The 16,282-nt window shown below is 46.2% G+C and overlaps 1 long non-coding RNA gene across 1 annotated transcript; it reads left to right on the forward strand.

Moving 5' to 3' along the window:
- Window positions 1-288: 288 nt before the first annotated feature.
- LOC135897967 (uncharacterized) lies at window positions 289-15,398 on the forward strand. Its single transcript, XR_010563216.1, has 5 exons — window positions 289-551; window positions 4,068-4,324; window positions 7,202-7,270; window positions 11,469-11,528; window positions 15,227-15,398. It is a non-coding gene; the product is annotated as an uncharacterized lncRNA (long non-coding RNA).
- Window positions 15,399-16,282: the final 884 nt, after the last annotated feature.

The raw sequence follows: 16,282 nt of genomic DNA on the forward strand, positions 1-16,282 counted from the left end.
TGACTGGCTTGGGCGCCAGAGACGCATGTTGCCACTTGTGGCGACATAAAGAGTGTCCGACCTAATCTTACATCAAACTGCATGACCCATGTAGCTGTACCTTTCTTTCCTATGTGACTCGCTATTTATTCGCCGAGAATAGATTCAGTGAGAGAAGCGCCCTCCAGCATTCATGTTGCGTTGCCTGCCCTGTTTGAGACGTGGATGTAACGTGTCCTCCGGCCTCGAATATAGGCAGTACCAGTTTGTTTTGTGCGTCTGACCAGGTCTGACCGTTCTTCTTGTACATTACAGGCCCTGTGTTCAAAGCTTCATTTGGATTTTAACCAGCAATTGTGCGGGCCGTGTTCTGCCTGAACTTTAAATTTCCCGCGCCTGCTGGTTATCAAGAAGAAAATCGTCTTGCAACACATCGTTTATCAACGACGAAACGCTACATAGCAGCGGATCTGTGCTTCACATCGGGCGCGTACCGTCACACACGCAGCTAGCGTTTTGGCAGCGGCAACAGTGTAGGCAGCACGTCTGACCGTTCTTCTTGCACATTACAGGTTGGTAACTCTCGTGTACTGTGTGCATGCTTCTTGTTCTTTATTTTTTTTTTACTGTCGCCGCTGCCACCCATTGTGTTGTTTTATGCCATTGTGCCGATACTTTGAGTTGCAAGCATGCCTAAGTGTTACTCTTGTCGAGCTGTAATGAGTGATGGCAAGAATGTTATTACATGCAGCGTTTGTGAATTTAGCTTTCATGGCACGTTCTGTTCAGGTATAACAGAAGAAGCATTTGTGTCCAAACGCGATACTAACTGGAAGTGTGAGGCTTGCAGGCCGGGGGATACGAAAGGCAATGCACGTACTGTAGAACTGTTGGGAGATGCCGAAAACAAACACATGATAGTAGACATGAGCAAGAAGATAATCGCTCTCCTCGCTTTGACTGACAAAGTCGGAGAAGTGAAAAGGCTAGCTCAACTGCTCTCCGATAAATTTGATAACATTTAGGAGCGTCTAAAGAAGCACGACGACGAGATAAAAAGCATTCATGGACGAGTTGATAAAATTGAGAAAGTCTGTAATCTTAAAAAACGTTGCCCAGCCACAGCTTGACGTTGATGACCTTGAATGGCGCAGTAGGCGCTTGAATATTGAAATCCACGGAATACCCGAGGAAGAGGGGGAGGACATTCTATCTAAAGGCAATGGTGTCGCTACAAAGTTGGGTGTTGATAAACTTGTTCGAGCAGACATTCCCGCCCTTCACAGGATGGCATCCAAGTCGGGCAAGATAGGGGGAGTGATCGTTCGCTTTGTGCACCAGGACACACGTCACATCTGACTGGCGAGGAAGAAGGCTCTCCGACAATCTAATGAGGGCATCTATATAACAGAACATGACTAGGCATGCAAGCATTCTCCTTGGGATAGCAAGGGCATGGGCTACAAGGGTTGGGTATGATTATGCACGGCACTCGAACGGGAAAGTACTGGTGCGCAGAAAGAACGGGGAACCGGTTGCAGTCATCAGGGGTGAGGACGACTTGACTGCCCTGTGCGACTGACCTTCTATTTTGTCAGCGTATCTGCTTGTGTAATGTATTACACGACTTGCTATAGATTCCTTAGGATGTATTACACTCACTGAACTTGTCCGAGAATTCAATAACAAGCTCAGTGGTTTTCTTCGGTGCTTTCACTGAAATGTGCATTCCATTGGAAACAAGGTCACGGAACTTGAATGTCTTTTAAAGAGGATGAATTACTGCTTTGATGTTATTATGTCAACAGAAACCTGGCAATCAGATGACTTGGATGTTTTTCAGATTCCCGAGATGAAAACGTTCGTGCGTAGGCTAACCCGAAGAGGTGGAGGCGTTTCTTTGTTAGTCAATAGTTATTTTAAAGCAGTTCTAGTTGACGAGTTTTCTTGTGTAACTGCTGATTACGTAGTAGTGTGTGTTCTTTTTAGCAATGTTCATTGTTTCCTGTTATCGTCCTCCAGGTGACAACGTGCGTTCTTTTCTTGTTTTCTTAGATAACTTGCTTAAATTTGTAAATGAAAATCAGTATAATGTTCTCATCGGCGGAGAGTGCAATATAAATATGAATAGCGATAATGCAAAAAAAATTTGAGTTCGCAAATTTGCTTTTCATGTTATAACTGGTCAAACGTAGTAAATATTCCTACAAGGGTTACCATGTGCTCGCAGAGCATTATTGATTTGTTTATAACAAATTATTATAAGTCCTTGGTTAAAACAGGTTTGCTTTCGTACCCAATCAGCGACCATAGGCCAATATGCTGCTGTATTAAGACCGACAGTCCTAGAGTGGGCACTGATGTTGCTTCCGATTTCCAGCGTTTCTCGCTAACGGCTCTGGATGCTTTCTATTTGGATATACGTAACGTGTGTTGGGACAATATTTTTCATTCTACTGATGTCAATGTGGCTTCTGATACTTTTTTTATTTGTTTCTCGGCAGTATACAAAAACGCTTCATCTACAAACGACCAGAAAGGGTGAAAGGTTGTCAAAAGCCATGTAAGACACGTGAGCTTTTGCAGAAGATTGACAAAAAAGATGGTTTATTTAAGAAGTTTATGCATACGCGTAAAGAAGTAGACCTAGTTACATTTAAGCGGTTTCGAAATGCCTTAGATAAAGAACTTAAAAAATCAAGGGAAATGTATTACTTTCATCTATTTTTTTCCCGTTCTAAAGGAACAGATGTATTATGGAACAAGCCTAATTCACTTATAGGACGGAGAGACAGGAAGGAACCGGTGAGAGAAGTCTTGCACGGTGGGGGAACAGTCAGTTGTGACCGCATGATCAATGCGTTTAGCAACTATTTCGTGCAGCGAGATTTTGACACTGCGCCACGTGCATCCTACAGAGTTCTTGATCCTCAAAATGTAAATACATTTTTTTAGAAGCAACACTAGAACATGAAGTTAGCGCTGTTTTTTTTTTGGACTTCAAGCACAGCCGTAGTTGCCATGCTGATGGGCTGCAAGTAAGGCCAGTCAAATGCGTAATAAATAAATGTGCTCCTGTACTGACACACACACACACACATACACACACACACACACACACACATATATATATATATATATATATATATATATATATATATATATATATATATATATAATATATATATATATATATATATATATATATATATATATATATGTTATGGCTTTGCCAAAGTTTATGACAATGTTGTGTTTAATATGATGGTTTTGTTAAAGTGTACGACAATGTGAACAAAACGTGTGTGTCTCTGCTGTTGTCTTTGCCAGTATGGGGGCGAAGGACCCCCTCAAGCCATTCTTGAATGGCTTTTCTCTCCACCTCCCATAACATGTATATGTGATAAACCCATTTAGAATCAATCAACCAATCAATCAATCAATCAATCAATCAATCAATCAATCAATCAATCAATCAATCAGCTAGGCACCTGGTTAGCTGAGATGGCAGAGCGGCGGCCCCGGAAAGGAGGTGCTCTTAGGTTCGAGTCACGGACCAGGACGAATTTCTCTCCAACCGCGAGGCTTTTCTTTCAAGGAACCCGCATTGGTTTTCATTGTAGCAATTGCTACGAACGGGTGGATGTCTGATTTTCCCTTTATTAATTACTTCTCTCCACCTTGCTGGTTTCCGCAGAACTGTATTACGTCAAACTCTTGGCTTTGCTTCGAGTTGTTCACAAATTCGACTTTGCCGTACCATCTGCAAGCCGCCTGGTTAGCTCAGATGGTAGAGCGGCCGCCCGGAAAGAGGGTGTTCCCAGGTTCGAGTATACCGGACAAGGACGAATTTATCTTCAACGGCGAGGCTTTTCTTTCGAGGAATCCGATTGGGTTTCCTTTGTAGCAATTGTTGCGAACGGGTCGATGTCTGATTTTTCCTTTATTACTTCTCTCCAGCTTGCGGGTTTCCGCAGAACTATATTACGTCAAACAGTTGCCTTTGCTTCGAGTTGTTGACAAATTCGACTTCACCCTACCAACGGCGCAGTGCAGGCAGCACGTCTGATCATTCTTGCACATTACAGGCCCTGTGTTCATAGCTTCATTTGGATTTTAACCAGCAACTGTGCCGGCTGCGTTCTGCCTAAACTTTGAATTTCCCGCGCCTGCTGGTTATCAAGAAGCAAACCTTCTTGCAACGCGCCGTTTATCAACGACGAACAGCGACGCAGCGGCGGATCTGTGCTTCACATCGCGGGCGGACCGTCAGACACGCAGCTCGCATTTTGGCAGCGGCAACAGTGCAGGCAGCACGTCTGATCGTTCTTCTTGCACATTACAGGTTGGTAACTCTCGTGTACTGTGTGCACGCTTCTTCATCTTTATTTCTTTTTTTTTAGCTGTCGCCGCTGCTACCCATTGTGTTGTCTTGTCCCATTGTGCTGATATACTGAGTTGCAAGCATGCCTAAGTGTTACTCTTGCCGAGCTGTAATGAATGATGACAGTGTTATTACATGCAGCGTTTGTGAATTTAGCTTTCATGGCACGGTCTGTTCGGGCACGACAGAAGAAGCATTAGCGTCCAAACGCGATACTAAAAATTTGGGGTTTTACGTGCCAAAACCACTTTCTGATTATGAGGCACGCCGTAGTGGGGACTCCGGAAATTTTTACCACCTGGGGTTCTTTAACGTGCACCTAAATCTAAGTACACGGGTGTTTTCGCATTTCGCCCCCATTGAAATGCAGCCGCCGTGGCCGGGATTCGATCCCGCGACCTCGTGCTCAGCAGCCTAACACCATAGCCACTGAGCAAACACGGCGGGTAAACGCGATACTAAGAGGAAGAACTGGAAGTGCGAGTCTTGAAGGCCGGGGGGTACGAAGGGCAATGCACGTACTGTAGAACTGTTGGGAGATGCCGAAAACAAACACATGATAGTAGACATGAGCAAGAAGAAAACCGCTCTCCTCCCTTTGACTACCAAAGTCGGAGAAGTGGAAAAGCTAGCTCAACTGCTCTCCGATAAATATGATAACATTCAGTCGCGTCTAAACAAGCAAGAGAACGAGATAAAATGCATTCATGGACGAGTTGATAAAATTGAGAAAGTCTGCAATGTTAAAAGTCTTGCCCAGCTACAGCTTGACGTTGACGACGTCGAATGGCGCAGTAGGCGCTTGAATATTGAAATCCACGGAACACCTGAGGAACAGGGGGAGGACATCCTACCTACAGTCAGTGATGTCGCTACAAAGTTGGGTGTTGATAAACTTGTTCGTGAAGACATTTCCGCCCTTCACAGGTTGGCATCCAAGTCGGGCAAGATACGGGGAGCGATCGTTCGCTTTGTGCACCAGGACACACGTCACAATCTGGCTGGCTAGGAGGAAGGCTCTCCGACAATCTAATGAGGGTATCTATATAACAGAACATGACTAGGCATGCAAGCATTCTCCTTGGGAAACCAAGAGCATGGACTACAAGGGTTGGGTGTGATTATGCACAGCACTCGAACGGGAAAATACTGGTGCGAAGAAAGAACGGGGAACCGGTTGCAGTAATCAGGGATGAGGACGACTTCACTGCCCTGTGCGACTGACCTTCTATTTTGTCAGCGTATCTGCTTGTGTAACGTATTACACGACTTGCGATAGATTCCTTAGGATATATTACACTCACTGAATTTTTCCGAGAATTCGATAACAAGCACAGTGGTTTTCTTCGGTGCTTTCACTTAAATGTGCATTCTATTGGAAACAAGGTCACGGAACTTGAATGTCTTTTCAAGATGATGAATTACTGCTTTGATATTATTATGTCAACAGAAACCTGGCAATCAGATGACTTGGATGTTTTTCGAATTCCCGAGATGAAAACGTTCTTCGTGCGTAGGCTAACCCAACGGGGTGGAGGCGTTTCTTTGTTAGTCAATAGTTATTTTAAAGCAGTTCTAGTTGACGAGCTTTCTTGTGTAACTGCTGATTACGCCCTACCATCTGCTAGCCGCCTGGTTAGCTCAGATGGTAGAGCGGCTGTCCCGGAAAGGCAGTGGTCCCTGGTTGGAGTACCGGAGCAGGTCGAATTTTTCTTTAACTGCGAGGCTTTTCTTTCGAGGAACCCGATTGGGTTTCCTTTGTAGCAATTGTTACCAAGGGGTGGATGTCTGATTTTCCTTTTATTAATTACTTTTCTCCACCTCGCGGGTTTCCGCAGATCTATCTATCTATCTATCTATCTATCTATCTATCTATCTATCTATCTATCTATCTATCTATCTATCTATCTATCTATCTATCTATCTATCTATCTATCTATCTATCTATCTATCTATCTATCTATCTATCTATCTATCTATCTATCTATCTATCTATCTATCTATCTATCTATCTATCTATCTATCTATCTATCTATCTATCTATCTATCTATCTATCTATCTATCTATCTATCTATCTATCTATCTATCTATCTATCTATCTATCTATCTATCTATCTATCTATCTATCTATCTATCTATCTATCTATCTATCTATCTATCTATCTATCTATCTATCTATCTATCTATCTATCTATCTATCTGTTTCGATATATCAGATAGTTCTATGTACACAAACTCGCCCAAACGAGATTTATTGGGCAGTTCGCTAGATACGCATTTGGTTCCTTCCACGGATAAAATAATCCAGGACGGAATCCGTTTGTAGATCACAAAACTACGTGTTGGGGTCAGAAATTTTTGCCTGTTCAATGAATTCAGTGTCACTAACAATGGCGTTATCGATGAGCGAGGTTGTGAAGACTAGCTGATCAGTCCACTTTCTCTGCAGCGTGTTCCTCGAGAATTCCATGTATGTTGTGTCCTTTTCTTTATACGAACAAAGTTATGTTACGCGAGCACCGGTCAAAAATTTTAGGTGTTTTGTGCAGAGAACAGTTTGCTTCATCCGGCGTTCTGTGGTTCGAGTTGAACTTTAATAGCAAGAGTACCGATTTTATTGGCGTGGGTGGGTCAGTAGGGTAAGCAATGAAAGATCGATATTAGCGGCGATTTGTATTAAACAAACACGCTTATAGCCTGTCAATCCAGCTTTCCTCGCACATCGAACCGCCACTGCGAGGATAAATTTGGCGGTGCATCGGCATAGTGGGCTGAGTGGCGGGTGGGGTATCGGCATGGGAGTGATTGCGAATGGAAAAATTTTATTTCTCTCTCAGATCACCAAGGTCAGCGCATCATCAAAATGCTGTTCTGCTCCGTACCCTTCCTTCTTGGGTTCGTGGTCGGTGAGTCAGACGAACATCATTACTTCGCTCTATTTAGCCGAGTGTTGCCTGCTCATATGTGATTGGCTAAGATAGGATTGCGTGATTTTTTTTGCTGAATTCGCTCACTTTCCTTCTGCGTCTGTGTGCGCTTGTCGACCCTTTAATTCAGTGTCTCGGAAAAGCGATCTTATTTTTTCAGTGTTCCGACTAGTGAAGAGCAGATTAAAAGAGCCTAACACATAGCGCGAATTCCAAAGTAATTTCTTTGATAGCCGAATTCAATATCATAGGCGCATTGAGTACGTAGATTAGCATAGATTTAAACCGCACACCACCACTCTACACCGAAGCACACGCACCACGTCATACTGTGCACTGGTCCACATGAACGCTGCCCAGCTAGAAGAAAACCGACTGAAGACAGCGAAAGACTCCAGGGATGCATAGCGCGCTGCCCAGCTAGAAGTAGAAACGCGCCCGAAAGAGGTGCCACACAGCGTTGCGCCATCTGTCAAGCCGACGCGAAAGCCGCGCCGGTGAACTCACGGACCACTGGCGTTCGAAAGAGCAAACCTGTCTCAGCAGTTAAAGGTGAAAATGAAGTCTATGGTGGTGCCGTGTATACGTCCTTTGAACGCCGCCATCGGAAATGACACATAAAACTTCAGCGCACTAGAAGTTCCAGCTTGTGGGATGTCACAAACATTCAGAAGAATTCGGAAACAATATTTTTGTAACTTGTTTGGACAGTAACTAGCGTAGTAATGCGGACCTATACAAAGGGTTGGGGGCGAGAGATCGCATTTTCTTTGTCTGGTTGTCCCGATGATGTCGTTTTGCTCTCGCAACGATGCGCGGATAATGGCTCTAGCATGTGGCTCAAAGCCACCGGAAGGTCACCGACAACGGGAGTTGAGTTTCATGCTTAAGAAGCAGCGCATCTACTTTTAAGAGCCATCTATGTTATTTCGTGATATAACGTATCGTTTAGTAGATGTAAAGATTTTATATCCAAATACATTTCTTCCTTTCTTGAGTGTGCGTGGCGTTTCCAGAGAATTGTATAAATTTGGAGGCCTTGGGAGCAGTGGCATAATTTGTGATTGAATAGGGTTTGTGTAGTGACGGGCCCCGCGAGGATACAGGGCGGTTTTCGTGGACGCTGTTCTTCGATAATCCGTCACTTAGAATAAATACTATATATGAGGTCTGGTTTGACTCTGAGGGCTTAGGAAGAAGCTGTCTTACGTGGTTGCCTCGTCTTATCGTCAAAAAATAATGAAAATTCGCATTTGAGCAAACCTAGGTAATCCCACTTCTCGGATAGGAAGTCATACAAAACGTTAGTCATTACGCGGCCACGTACTAATCGTGGTCTACTACTGTTGTATTTTTCTCGACCCAAGAAATCAGTTATGATCGTACTCAGTGAGGAGAGCTTGCAACTATTGTCCCAGAAAACTACACAGTAAAGAGTGTTTTTTCATGTTTCTCTTATATTTACGGATCAGTAATATAGTTATGTAGGCTCTGTTATGTATAATTTAGAAATTATTCTGTACAGTCCGTTTTGTGGCTGCTTTTGACAGCTGGAGTTGATGCGGCTCACCAAGCTGATAAATTGAGTTCTTTTTCCCTGTTATTCTGACCACTAGGGTGCATTTCATAGTTTGGTGAACAAATAAATTGAATGAGTTGAAATGAAAATAACGAAATATGGCGGCGATCGTAACCATCTCGCCTGTAGGTAAGTGGAGATGATTAAGGGGAACTGAGGGGCAGGATTTTCTTTTCATGCGAAACCGTCAAATGACCCATTTAGCGAAAAAAGCCGGCGGCGTCGTCGTCGGCGGTGAAACGGCACCTAACTTCCCATTGGCTGAGACGCCACGTGACGTGAGCGCTTCTCTCGCACGCACGTGACGCTGGCTGGCGCTTGCTGGCTCGGGCCTCGACGGAGCAGGCGGGTGACAGGCTACTGGCGCGGTATCGCATGACGGGAGAGGGCATCGCCGTGACGTCACCGAACTCTCGCTCTCGGAAGCCTACGGTATTCCCACGTTCCCTTTCAGCGCCAGCTGTCGCCCGCGTTCTAACTGCACCTCGTTCAAGTCAAATCAAAACTCGACAAGCGTCTCAACGCGCTCGCTTTCCCGCGAAGCGCTCAGCGGCGTTGGACATTAATGCGTTCGCATTCACAACTCTCAAGAAGTCCTTTGTGTCCTCAGATATTTTTCTCAGTAATGTACAAATATACGAACCTACACGGACGACAAAGCCAGACACAGTATACGGGAAATCAGGTGCTACGTTCTATAAAAGAAAAATAAAAAATAAACAGAAAGGAGAGGACTGGAAGCTGCAAGTAATTGCCGCACTCCGGAGCCAAAGCCGCGTCTTTAAGGTACGTCCACACTAGCGACAAAAACGCAGCGCGACACGCCACACGCGGCCGGCGCCCGCGCGGCAGACGCGTGTGGGCAAGTCCACAGTCGCGTTTTGCGGCACGCGGCAACGGCGCGCGGAGACCCGCGTTGTCTCGATCCATTCGATACTACTCGTGACAACGCGCTCTCCGTTCTGCCGATTTCGTGTTCCATCGGAAGTGTCTGTGTTTCTTTGCGCCACTGCCGGCCACGCTCAGGCATGTCGGATACGGTCGAGGAGCTACTGGTGACTGTGAACACTATAATACTTATTTATTTACTTGTGCGACGCCGACGGGCCAGAAAGCGGACGAGAAAGTTTTGGGTGCGCAGGACACAGAGGGCCAGGCGCACTCTCTGCTTCCCCGCCTTCACCAATTACTCAGCTGCCATGCCAAATTGCTGGTCAATAATCTGCCAGTGGTTGTCACGCAGCTCCTTGTCCTTAATATCGGCGTTCGGTTTGGCATAGAGGCACGCATATCCGCGAACGGTTTCCAAAAACACCTCCATTGCGAGGCGACTTCTTCGTCGGCGTCTCGTTGGCAGCGTGGGATGGCTTAACAAAAGCTCCCTTGAGTGGAAATCGCCTCCGAGGTATTACGGCGTGCGTGTCAGTGTTCAATCTCGAAGCCCATAGATTATGATTCTTTACTTGTGTGACAGGTGGCGCCACAGCAGCGCGGCTCGCGTCTTATTGGTGCTCGTTTTGCGGCTGCCGCGATAAAATGGGTCCCGCACCCATTCGCGCGTTTGCCGCGCGTTGCTGCCGCTTTTCGTGAATCTTGCGGCGCGCGACAGCACCGGTTGCGGCGCGCGGCTAGTCGCGCGCGTTTTTGTCGCTAGTGTGGACGTACCTTTACGCGCACGGTACGGTGTTTGATCAGTTGATCTGCAGCGGCAGCCGCCCTACCGTCCATTTGCTTGGGTGATTGTGTGGATTTGGCCTAGCGGTGTTAGCCAATGCTGCTCATGGTCATTGGCCCGTATGGGGAATATTCTTTTACCGCAGCAATCACGCAGTACGTGATCTTACTGTAGTATAGGAACGGGCAACTGGATCAATACACCCTCATGTGCTAGGCATCAGGGCGACCGAATTCGTTACTATTCGACAAAGGAGGAAAATTGGAGTCTGTAGAAGAGAATAAGTCTCCTGATGCATATTAGAAGAATGTGTCCAGGAGTCCATCTGAACTGTTCCGCGGCCTAGGAATGCAGAAAAGCGAAAGAAAAATGGATAAAACAAAAGGACAACACTAAAGAACAAGGAACACCCACATACAATAAAGATATGCAGATGTATTAAAATATGAAATAATGATGAAGTAACATTAGTGTGTCACCGCATATAACTTACCAGTCCATGAAGACGGCGATGCGATAACGCAGATATAGAACAACAAAACGAAGGTGCTGTTTCCGTGTTATGCCCAAATGTGTGTGTAAAAGCTTTGTAGTTTTTCGTTATTCGTGTCCTTGCTAGGTAGTAGCAGCTTCGAGTTACAACTTGTATTATCGCGTGATGATTACCAATAGACCAGGAAGCTATTGATGTGCCTCGGCATGATTTCGCTACAGTCATTAGCCACCGTAAAATGAGGCTTTGTTTCTACATTTTGTTACAAATTCCAATATCGTTTGAATCTACGACCCGCGCTACTATACATAACAGCCCTGCAACATTTCACGAAATATCACTGACAACAAAGCAGGTTTTCTGTACTGACGAGTTCGTGATAGGGATGGTTTATGTCATGCGCATGCGCATTTTTTTTGCCTGCATGCAGGTTTCCTGGCCTTCTGCTACACAACAGCGGAGGAAACACAGCTGCCGCATCTCCGAGTCCGTAAGTACATGAATAATATTACAATATGAATGATGTTGTTTTATGTAGTCAAACCATGATATGAATATGACGCGCGCCGGAGTTGGGAATCCGGAATATTTTGCCATCTGCGTTTTTTAAAAGGCAGCTCTTAATGAACCGTTCCTGCGGCGAACGTCGGCGGTGACGTAACCTAAAACCCCTCAATCTCCCAAAGTAGCGCCATTCACTTCCCTCCTCCTCCGCTCGGCGCGGCCTCGACGGTGGCGCTGCCGGTGGTGGGCCTGCCGTAGCAGACGACGGCTAACACGCTACGGGAGGAAATCCGCGGAAAAGTTCGTTCGAGTCCTGCGGAGCAGTTTTTTCAATCTAGATCTTGCTTTGTCAGTCGGTAACTGGCCTTAAGAATGTCGTGTCGGATTTGCGGAAGAAATAGAGAAAAGCACCATTATTCAAGGCGTATTTAAGGCGTAAAGCGCGCGCACGTTGAAAGTTCGTGTTGCTGAAACACGACACAAGCACGCGGTGTGCTCAGACACGCGAGTAATTACCAGAGTGTCAGGTTTTGACAGCGTGAAAGTATGTGCACGTGGTTTCGTAGGTTAATTTACGTACCTGCAGGATGCTTTTGTTCGGCCGGCGCGTGAGAGATTCCGACTGTCTGCGGTCAGCAATGCCTGGCAGCAGGGCCGTTTCTGTTCCGCGCCTTTTACAGATGTACGTATAGCTTATGCACAGGTTGTGGTGGCCATGAGCAACGTTTTCACACATAGGCGGTATAGATAATTTGAACAACGTACCAGCATATTAAATCGTTAATTATTTATTACAGTGCAAATGGTTAGAATTTGATAGAAAAAAAGAAGGAACTTGATGGGACAACTGGAAAGAGGTTCAGAAAATAATTATCCCCCTCCCCTCATTGGCACCAGCAACACTTTTCTTGAAGTGCTAATTTTATCGCTGTATACTCCGTGCGTCTGTATTCTCTTGCGTTGTAAGTTTTCACAAGGAAGCAGTGTTGCGTTAACTGGAACAGTCAAGGCACATAAGACAGAAAAAAAGTCGATTCTTGGGTTCCCAACACCAGGATCTCATAAGGGACGCCACAATGGGGGCTCCGGATTAATTTTTTTTCAGCTGGGGTTCTTTAACGCGCCCCCAATGCACTGGACACGGGCCCGTTTTGACACGGGCGTCAAAAGAAGAGGTTGGAGGAGCCGTGGCACTTGCTTCACAAAGCCGCGCATTCTTTGCCACTTGCTCGAAGTCAGCCCGCCCGATTTTGTGAACCCACACTTCGTTTTGCGTTGCGCCCGGCGGATGGTAAAGCAAACAGCTTTTTGCCGTCACTGGCTCTGTTGTGGCAACCGTAGGCGCAGCAGCACGGCATCGCAATTAAGCACTCGGCCCTAACACATTGTATAAAACTACCGCGCTCCTTCAAACCGCCTGCCGTACTTTCGTCGCGCAGGCCCAAGAATGGGGGTCGCAGCGCGCTGGAAAGAAAAGATATACAAAAGCGCGGCGCCTGCTCTGCGCCGGGAAGAAAAAAATATACAAAAGCGCGGGGCCTGCTTTCACGTGACACAGATTGGCCAATGGGGGAGCGGAGGAGGCTGGGGAGACAGGAGGAGTGGAGGAGGAAGCGCCTGGGTGAGCGGGGTGGCGGAAAGATCTAAGAATGGCGCTACTTTTGGAAAATTGGGGGGCTTTACCGTAACCGTGTGAACGAGCACAACAGTGAAAGGTGAAAGACGCGAGCTGCGGGCGGCGGGCACCAAAGAAAGGGGCCCCTTCATTGAGGTGCGCGCGGGAAACTGGTTTCATCTAGTTTCATGCGGGCCCGCCCGACCTCTCGATGCGTACTCTTATCTGGTCTCAGCAGGAGCGCTGGTTTCGTACTGTCGTCTGCTCGCGTGAGCTCTCGCTTGTCATGGTTGTCATGGTCGATTGTCATAGTTTGAAATTGTTTTGTAACCTGATTTTATGCACGACGCGAATTGTGTAGTACTTTGTCGAAGCCAAGCGGCACTCGCGATTACACTGGAGCCTTCCATTGATTCTCTACCTATGGCCGACTATGCTACGTGTCTATCTCTGAATTCTTTGGCTCACTATTTCGCGAACCGAAAGCAGGTATAGAGCTGCGCTCAAGGTGCCCCTTAAAGAGTATCGTAATCATCGATGATCTTTTTATAACATGCACCTAAATGTACGCACCCGAGCGTTTTTCGGATTTCTGTCCCGTCGAAATACGACCGGCGTGGCTGGGATTGTTCCTGCGACCTTGAGCTCAGTATACTGACTCTAATACAAAATTGCACCCTTTGGGTTTTATCTTCCCACAGAACAGTAAACGTAATCTGTCTTGTCCGCATTTCCTTTCGTTAAGGCTGCGAGCCCGGTATGACATAGCATTGCCGACAGGAAAGTAGCGGGCATGGTCTATTGAAGAAAGGAAACGCAAGCAAGGCAGATGACGATTATCGTTGTGTGGCAGATAAACACCCCAATAAGTGTACGTTTGCCTAAGACTGTAGCGCAATGCCACAGCCACTAGGCTACCGTGCCGGGTAATATCATTAAAAAGTGTTGGCTTGCCGTATTTATAATCGTTGCTTTTTTCCCTTCTAGAATGAACTGAATATTCAAACATCGCCTGTAGAAGATAGCACAACTGTAGTTATTGAGTGGTATTACTCGAAGAGGCAGAAATAATTGGCAGTGAATTCGCGCACTTGTGGCATAGGGCGAGCGTTGCTTGCTGGAAGCATAGAGGTTACTACAAAAATCACTAGGGGAAATTCTGGCGCTACTGTCTAGGGGAGCTACCCACCATATATACCACGTGGCTACGATGTTGCGTTGCGTTCCTGAGCACAAGGTCGCGGGTTCTGCTCATGCCATGACGGCGGCCTGCCAGTGAAGTCGGGGTGCAAAAACAATCATGTACCAGAGCCCCCACTACGGCGTGCCTCGTAATCAGATAATGGTTACGGCACGTGAAGCCGAAGGATTCTTTTGTTTTTCTATAGGAGCTGCAAGAATGGTGGTTCAACAAGCGTAAGAATGATTTCCCCAAACCTCGTCCTTCTGGCTTTGTGAATTAGCAACCTAAGCATATTCAACAAAAGATAAATCCATAAGCAAAACACTTTGCAATTATTGCACATGCGCGCCTAGACCAATTGCTTCGTTGTGTTTTGAGAACAGTGAGTGGTGGAAAACATAGAAAAATAAAAACGTAGTAGGTGAAGCCACAGAAACAGTAACAGCCACAAGATGGTTAGACATCCATGCACTAAGCACACTTCTCATGGTAGCTGAGCGATCGCAATGTCAGAGTTCTCTGAAGTAACGCTTTCACGAAAGTCTGTGGTGTGTACCGTAGCCTGCGAAGCCGTGGTACTGACGCTTGGACTGCGAAGTGCGCATAGTCCAAACCACATGCTGCAAGTTGAAACAGCGCGACAAGACGCGGTGAAGGAACACTTGCTCACTTCACCAGCGCTATTCCTGTGTGTACTTGTAGCTTGCTTGCCCGTCTTCTCGAGCTGTTTAAACTTGCCAGAACACACACTCCTCAGTCCAAACCTGTTTGTTACAGCTCGAACAACAGCCTCTCGCAGCTGCCACTGGCTAATGGTGGCACCTCGCAGTTTTCCAAAGTGTGGCCGCGAATGATGTGACATGACTACGTCAACTGCATTTTGCAGGTCGAAGTGGTGGCTGCCCAAACACGCTCAACTGCCTCCAGAGCTGCCAGAACAGCGGCCGCAAAACAGGAGACTGCGTGGGACGCAATCGCTTATCCTGCGCATGCAGTTAGAGAGCGACACTCGCCAACAAACTTAAATAAAGCCATAACCTGTGCTTGCTGTGCGCGGCGCCACCAGTAAAAAAAAATAAATAAAACAACTTCTTGTGTTTCATGACATGGAAATTCATTTTACGGACAGCGGCAGGCTGCTGCTTCAGTGTACCTGCCGTATGATCTTGAGCAACAGCCTTCCGTGTACTGGCGTCGAATGCTAAATAGCAGTTACTGGACATTTTCCAGTACTTACCCAACAGGCCTAGACAAATGAGGCTATGCATTAGATCCAGTTATCCGGTGGCACAGTTACGGCGACCACCAAGAAAAAAAGTGAGGTTTTATGAATAAATATGTTTTTTTTATCCCGTGAAGTACGCGTTCCGCGTGAGCGGAAACATAGTAAGTCGCAAAATATGCAAAAAATGAACAAGTGGTGACGTAATTTCGAAGTTCCGCCGCCACTTTTTCCTTACGCTATATGTTTTCACAGCGACTCATACTGCCAAGTGGAACGAAGTAATACACTGCATGTTAGGTGAAGCTAGGAAGGTTTACATAACCTTTCCTTTTGCCGGAATTGTTTAAATGCGAAGGAAATAGTTAAACCTCGATATAACGAAGTACGTAAAATCTGCAATTTGCGTCGTTATATCGGCATTTTGTTGTATTGTAATTCGAACTTTTATGAAAATAAGTGCAGTCGCCGATTGATTTTTCTTACAGGAAAAGGGGCCGCAGAATTTTCCGAATTATCGGGCAATCGAAAAAAGCCGGTTTGAAGAAAAAACAATTCGTTTTGATGAATTTGGGAGTCGGTGACGAATGATATGGTTTCATGTAACGTCGACGATGTCTTCACATAGTCCGTGCGAATTAAGCGAAGCCAGCCACGCTTTCGCGGGCACTCCGCCCCCACGGCTGACAGCGTCGTCCGCACTCAATTGGACGACGCTAT

Source organism: Dermacentor albipictus, chromosome 10 (assembly GCF_038994185.2).
Source record: "Dermacentor albipictus isolate Rhodes 1998 colony chromosome 10, USDA_Dalb.pri_finalv2, whole genome shotgun sequence".
Taxonomy (NCBI): Eukaryota; Metazoa; Arthropoda; class Arachnida; order Ixodida; family Ixodidae; genus Dermacentor; species Dermacentor albipictus.